This window comes from Micropterus dolomieu, linkage group LG01 (genome assembly GCF_021292245.1).
Source record: "Micropterus dolomieu isolate WLL.071019.BEF.003 ecotype Adirondacks linkage group LG01, ASM2129224v1, whole genome shotgun sequence".
Classification (NCBI taxonomy): Eukaryota; Metazoa; Chordata; class Actinopteri; order Centrarchiformes; family Centrarchidae; genus Micropterus; species Micropterus dolomieu.
This window is the reverse complement of record NC_060150.1, coordinates 2,385,111-2,392,940: the sequence shown is the minus strand read 5'-3', so window position 1 is coordinate 2,392,940 and position 7,830 is coordinate 2,385,111. Positions and strand designations below refer to the sequence as shown.

The 7,830-nt window shown below is 42.3% G+C and overlaps 1 long non-coding RNA gene across 1 annotated transcript; it reads left to right on the top strand.

The window, feature by feature from the left end:
* The first annotated feature begins 4,686 nt into the window (after positions 1–4,686).
* On the top strand, positions 4,687–5,837 carry LOC123972512. The gene is made up of 2 exons (XR_006825426.1): positions 4,687–5,486; positions 5,592–5,837. It is a non-coding gene; the product is annotated as an uncharacterized LOC123972512 (long non-coding RNA).
* The last annotated feature ends 1,993 nt before the right edge of the window (positions 5,838–7,830 follow it).

Sequence of the window (7,830 nt, the reverse complement as noted above, 5' to 3'; positions counted from 1 at the left end):
GCCAATGAAATGTTCCAGTCTCTGCAATAGGATCTGATGGTCAATGGTATCAAATGCAGCACTAAGATCTAATAAAACCAGTACAGAGACAAGTCCTTTGTCTGATGCAATGAGGAGGTCATTAGTAATTTTCACCAGTGCTGTCCTGACTGAAAATCCTCAAATAAACTATTGCTCTTTAGAAAGTCACACATCTGTTTAGCAACTGCTTTCTCCAGAACCTTAGAGAGAAATGGAAGGTTAGATATAGGTCTATAGTTGGCTAAAACATCCGGATCAAGTTTGGGCTTTTTCAGAAGAGGTTTAATTACAGCTACTTTAAAGTACTGTGGTACGTAGCCTGTTGATAAAGATAGATTGATCATATCTAGTATAGAAGTGCTAACTAAGGGTAAAACTTCTTTAAGCAACTTGGGGTCTAAGAGGCAGATTGATGGTTTAGATGAAGAAATTCTTGAAGTTAGTTGGTAAGGATTGGGGGAAGAAAAGCAGTCTAAACATATATCTGGTTCTACAGCTGTTTCTAAGGTTCCTGAGTTTAGAGATAATTCGGTGCCAGTTGATGGCAGGTCTTGGTGGATTTTGTTTCTAATAGTTATAATTTTATCATTAAAGATGCTCATGAAGTAGTAACTACTGAGAGCTATGGGAATAGTTGGCTCAATAGAGCTCTGACTCTCTGTCAGCCTGGCTACAGTGCTGAAAAGAAACCTGGGGTTGTTCCTATTTTCCTCTATTAATGACGAGTAGTACACTGCTCTGGCATTACGTTTTAAGACTATCTTGCCAAATTAAACGAGAATTTTCCAGTTTGGTGGAACGCCAATTCCTCTCAAGTTTCCGCGATATTTGCTTTAATTTGTGAGTTTCAGTGTTATACCATGGAGCTAACCGTCTTAGTTTTATCAGTTTCTTTTTTAGAGGGGCTACAGAGTCATTTGCAGCGAGCCTGCAGCACTATCAACAAGATGATCGATTTGGGAGGGACTGAAATTAGCATAGGAGTCCTCTGTTACTTTGTGACTTGATAATGAATTTAGAGCTGATGGAATTGCATCCTTACATTTAGCTACAGCACTATCAGACAGACATCTTGTATAGAAATTTTTGCCCAATGGCGTGTAGTTCAGCAATACAAACTCAAAAGTTATCAAACAGGCCACAGGTGTGTTGGCCAGCATGTTGCAGCGGTTAAGTGAGAGAGACAAAAGATGAGGCCCAACGTGGAAATCATTCCCCAACACCTTCAGAAAACACAGACGTACAGAGCAAATTACACCCTGCTGAAGAGGTCCTAGAAGAACTCCCTCGTCTTACTGTCCCAGTCGTGGTGAGTGTTTTACCCAGCAGCCAGCAGCCACCATTAAATTTTCTGCAAATGCTTCACAATAATAACGCGAACATGCATTCATCTATTCATAGTTACTAAATTACTTTGTCTGAAGGTTGAAATACATCTACTCCTCACATGAAGAGCTCAAAATGTTTTAAGACAACACAGCAAACTGAATAATGCCGTAACTCAACATGACTGAGGTTGCACACTGATATTAAAATAACGTTGTTAGAAATAATCAGTCTTCTAATGTTGCTGCTGAACGCTTATAGCATGGTAGCAGACTCATATTTCCTTCATTGTCTATGTGAGCTGGGTGGAGAAGCATTAGCACCTCTACTGAGACGATTTGAGTCCCTCTGACCATTTTCAGTGTATTTTAATTAGTGCGTCACCTAAACCAACTTTTAAAAGCTTTTTACATCAGTTGAAATTTCCCCTTTAATAAAGTTTAAAAACATTACATACATTTTATCTTCTTATCTAAAAGTCTTTTTTCAGTTGACACCACCTGTTTTGTCATGTCCCTCATGAGTATCCTTAAGGTATGACTAACAAACTGTTTCCATACATTTAGCCATTTACATAAACATCTATCTGTGCTTCTTTTCTAAATAAATGTATGGTTATTCATTAAAATCACATTATTTAGGTCCGTAGCTCAGTAACCCCTCAACCCCATCACACAAATCCCCATAAAAATAATAAAGTGATGATTATGTGACATCAATAACAGTAAGTGACATCATATAAGTCTTCTAACAACACTATGCAGAGACCAGCAAGTTCCCACCTTCTTTTTGACGATATTTTAGTCATTTATATTGTGATGTTGTGCTCGTCAAGCTCAACGGCTCAACCCCGTTACATGAAATAAACACAGAAAATGATTACTTGTTAAAATGTTTGTTACTTCAACAATATATATGATTTCTTAATGTCATGCAGACTCTTTGCTCTCCTGTTATTAACCACATTAAGAGCAGGGGCCATGTTGAGGAAAAAAATCACATCATATCAGGGTTGTGTTGTGTTTTAACACTTTGGTTGTGAAGTTTTCCAATTATTTGATTTGATTTGATCCACAGTCTGATGCCACATATGTTAAATGTAATAATGTCCGTGTAAAAGCTGTGTGTCTGCACGTGTGTTCTGCCTACATTTTCACATATCAGTGATAGGTAAATTCCTCTGAAACAATGTTTGATTTAATCATATCACTTTATCTACAGGCATCAATGAGTTTACCACACTGGTAAAAAAGATGTTGATACAATATGATGGCGTATGTAGGAGCGAAAAGGTGACAGTCTGTCTGAATCTAGCTTCTAAACAGTAACATGGATGACAAAGTGATCGACTACGTGGTCAGTTATAACATCACCAGACTATCGCGAAATAAATGTTTGCTTTATGAGTGAAACTAAATGCTCGTCTTGTGTAGACATTCCTAATTGAGTGCAATGAATAATTCGAAGTTCGGTAACACATAACGTAAGCCTATAAAAACGTTTATAAGTGCTAGCTTCCTCTACGCAAACCTCGTTAACTATCGTTATCGTTAAAACGATACTAAAACGATAGATTAAACAATCCACATGGTATATTTTTCCATTCACTTTGTTGAAGTCGAAGGTCCGCCTTCACCGCTGAATGCACGCGCGGGGAAACACATTCTGTCAGGGATAACTACCTTGGTACGACACCGGCGAGTGCACTTCTCCCGCTCTAGGCGAAAAACGCCCCTCTATTTGCAAGGTATACCAACAACAACGCACAAAGACCAATATGCCATACATGTAATGCAAAACCAGCAACAACTAAGACCAATAGCCTATGCCATACATATAGGCTAACGCAAAACCAGCAACAACAAATAATAATAAATAATCACATTTCAGCTCCTCAAACTACCATTGCAAATCTCTCTTTCTTATGTGCGTAAAACACACACAAATGAAATGTCTGTAAGCACATTATATCATCAGCAGGTTCAGCATCTTAAACAACGACTAAAGAACAAATAAAGCTTAACTTACCTTTCAGAAGCGCGCACGGCGGGCCTTCATCGCAGCGAAGGTCTTAACTGCCTCCTCTATTTCCATTCTCTGTGCCAGTTCATGTTCTATGGAGATTGTTGCCAGTCCATTAAGTCTGTCTTGTTTCATTGTACTGCGAAGGTAGTTTTTCATTAGTTTCAACTTTGAGAAACTGCGTTCTCCTGAAGCCACTGTAACAGGAAGGGTGAGAAGCTACAAAAGCATTGGAAAAAACTGATTCCATCCCATTATCACATGTGAACTTGAGTGCGTCTAGGGATTTAGTTCCAGCTGGTAGACATCTACTCAAAGCAGTCAACTCATCTCTGGAGTCTCCGTGTGTCAGGGCTTTTTCCGGCGCTGTACATTCTTGGAGAACGTCAGTAGCGTTTTTCTCGTTGATGGATGCAATGTCATACAACAGCCCAAATGTGTTCCCGTGCTCCTGGAGTTGAGAAAAACGCTCTTCAACAGCATTAATAGAGCAGTCCAGTGTTCTGGAAAGAAAAACACTTTGTAATCCTGTTGTGGATCCATCACTGCCTCATCCTCTATTTCATAGTGAAAATTTTTTTTCCTCTTTCGTGGTCGCACTGCACTTTGTGGAGGAAAGCGGGCCTCTGTTTCCAAAGCCTCTGCCAATACTCTTGCATTGGACAGGACTCTCTCAAAACTACTGTCTGCGCGATAGTCCACCAGGAATCGTTTTGTCAAGTTCAGCTGTGCCACTGCACGAGGTACATCAAGACTCGTTGTCTGTAGTATTTTGCTGGTCACATTTATCTCATAAAAAATGTCATACCACATTATGATGGAGCACATGAACGGGTAGGTTTTCTTGGCTGCAATGCCTCTGGCTTCACATCTAGTTTTAGCTCCACATGTGCCAGTTAGACTTTCATCTTCTGCCACTGACAGCAGCGCATCATATACATCCCCCAACTGGTGTCGGATGGGTTTGAGCGCATCGACCCGACTTTCCCATCTCGTGTCACTTAAAGGCTTGACTGTGAGGCCACGCTCACTTATGTGCTGTTTTAACACGTCCCAGCGAGAGGTGGAAGCGGGGAAAAAGTTATAAACCTCCTGGAAAGCTGAAAAGAAGTTGACTGCTTGCAGACAACATGACGCTGCATCATTAACTACCAAGTTAAGAGAGAGGGCGCTGCAAGGCACATAAAAAGTCCTTGGGTTTATGTCTAGCACTCTTTTTTGCACACCACTATGCTTACCTCTCATCCAACGAAGGTAAGTCAAGGGCAACTGGTCTTGGTTGAAGATACTGGAAGACGTTTGGTCCCTAACTATGACCTGGATGACTGAGAATCTTCATAGACATCTTACCTCTCATGTTTGATACAATCACGGTCATCTGTTCTTTCCTGCTTACATCGGGGTTACAATCTGAAATGATAGAGAAGTATTTAGCTGACCTCAGCATCGTGAGAATTTCCTGCTGAATCTGGGATGCCAGCATTGCAATGACTTCATTTTGAATATCTTTGCCTAAATGGTGAACGTGTGTTTCTTTAGAAGTCACTCTCCTAATGTGTTCAGCCATAACGCTGTCAAAAAGACCAATCATCTCCACTAGTTTCAGGAAAGTGCCATTGTTATGCTCAAATAATCTATCTGTGCTACCACGGAATGGCAGGTTTTGCATAGCCATTACTCTGATGAGACTAATCAACCGCTGCAACACATTTTGCCAGTGTATTGTTTCGGCAGCAAGTTTCCGCTGATTTTGTGCATCTATGGTGTTTTGTGGGACCGATCTTATGTCCAACTCTTTCCATTTATGAAAACTTTGTTGTGGTGGCTGCCCGGCTGACGGTGAGTGTCCTGGTTTTTTCTCTTTTGTCTGCGATTCTGTTTTTTCCCTGGTTTTCTCTGTACTCTGCCTGCCTCCCTGTGTCTCCTCCCCCATGTGTGCTCCCTCTCTCTCTCTCTCCCTCCGCTCCTGAGCCCAGCCAATGACCCGCACCTGCACCTCGTCAGCCACCTCCTCTGCCTGCCACACCTGCCAGCAATCAGCCCCATCTCCCACAGTAGGCTACTTCTACCCTGGTTCTCCACTCCGTTGCTGCTTGATTGTCGTCGCTCCTTACCCGGTGCCACTTCACCATTCGAGCTCACAAGTATTGAGCATCTTTTCGATTTCCCTGTGCTTTGTCTCTACTGTGTCTGACCCTGTTTTTCTGTCGGTCTCTCCCCAGGTTCACTTACCCTCATCCTGAGCCAAGTCAGCTGGGCTCGTTCACCTGCCCTCTCCCCTCGGACTTCCCCCACGGCGTCCTTCCAGTTCTCCCGTGCCTACTCTCTTCCTCGGCCCCTAGTGTTCCCTGGCTCTCCGGTCTCAGTCTCCTTGGTTCCCCGTGCCTGATTTCCCTGGAATCCACCTCTCCCTCAACTCCAGTCCCTCAACCCCATTTTTCCCCAAATAAAACCTGTTAATCCCCAGAGTTGCGTTTGGATCCACTCTGTCCCCACACTTCACAACAAACTTTCAATATGTTCAGTTGATTTTTCATGGTTGCTAAGGATGCTTGACAAATTCTTCCAGTCTTTAACACCATCTCTTCCAAGAGCTGATTTTTCTCTCGCTTCCACAAAAGTTTACAGCAGAAGTAAAACGTAACATCTTTACTCACTGAATAAACTAGCCAGGGCCTTTCCAGCCTTTGTCCACTTTCTGTGTGCACTGTCTCTGGGAAAATCAATTCCTTTGACTTGATATGGTCCTCTCTCAATTAAAATGTCTCTACGTCCTTGGGTTACTGTTGTTGGCCAATTACTGGGATCATTAAAAGTATCCTCACTGTGTACATTTATTTGTTCAGCTGTCTGAGGTCCGATGATACTGCTGACATTTGCTGTTTCTTGTGGAACAATGTCACTGGCTGAGTAAGCAATCTCCTGACCTGGTGATGGTGGACTTGACGGTAGATCTGAAGGCAGGCTAATGTTAGCATCTGCTCTCGGGATGCTGCTAGCACCTGCTGTTTCTTCTTCTGTAGAAATTCTGGTAACGTTAGCTGGTTTGACAATCTCCTGACATGGCGATGGACTTGACGGTAGATTTGAAGGCGGGTTAGTGCCTGCTCTGGTCATGCCTCTTGTAGAGGCGCACATGGGCATGGTGGTGGTGAAGTAACGTTAACAAGGGCGTTAACGTTAGCTGTGCTAGTGGTCTCTTGGTTCTGTGATGGACTTGAAGGTGTGTCATTCTTGCAAATACTCCCTGGATCAATATATTTTAACAACGAACCCCTCTGTTGTTGGTGCGCTTTCTCCTTCAATAGTCTTCTCTTTTTATATTCACAACCAGATAATTTCAGTCGTTTAGACATCCTGCAGTAGACTAGTTCCTTGTACTGACCCTGAGTCATGACTCGTGCAGGGGGCGGGGCAGAGGCAGCTCAGCAATTCATAGCCTATTTTGCGAATTGTTGGCACACATTTTGCCACCCTTACAAAAGTGCCACTCTAGGCAATTGCCTAGTTCGCCTATATGGACGAGTAGCTCATTCCTGCTCCACTGTACGAGCTGTCACATGACAAATGAACGACTCAAACCTAGTGACCCACAGTTGCTATGAGTTGTGAACTGATCAGTTCTGTTTCCTGTGCTGCCTGCGTACCACAGCCCTGCACTGCAAAAACTGAGCTCTCAAAAATAAGAAAAAAAGCATTAGAATTGGGGGAAAATTACTTAAAATAAGCAAAATTATCTGCCAACAGAAAAAGAATGATTCACTTGCTACTTAAGGCCAAAAAAACTTGAAACAAGTGAAATTCTCTAACATAAAAGCCGCCTGGTAAGAAGAAATATCTTGTCAGACAAAAAACAAGTATATTTTGCCTTTAATTAAGATAACTAATAGTACTAAGATTTTAGTTTTTGCAGTGTGTAAGATCAGTTCTTAGGTTTCACCTCAATTTATTAAACCCACTCTCCTCACACAACTGCTGCAGAGAAACTACATAATTAAAATATGGGCCATCTTTTGCAGAGTCCCCCTCACACAGTTGGCCAACCAGGGCCACGTAATCAGTACTCTATAGGAAGTTAAAGTGGAAGTCTTGGATTTTAAACAACAAAGGTGATAAAATGGGCGCTTGTGATGCACCTGTGTTTACAGTCCTCATCACCGTTTACACACATTACATCATTTCAAATCAAAAAGCTGAACTGATTGCCTTTATTAGTGTTTGTTTGGCTTCTGGTTCTCACTGACTTCAGATCTCCAGTTTGAAGATGGGTGTAACCAACATGTGCTGACGTGCAGCAGCTGACAGGCTCCATTCACTGCAGAGACACATCCTGTTTAGATCAGAGCTCAAACTAGCTGCACTTCTGAGGAAGTGAAACTCAGACAGTCGTTGCCACTGAGAGGTGAAATGGCGCAGAAAGGAGTTCAGCTGGACCGAGCAAAATTCTGCTGTTCGATCTGT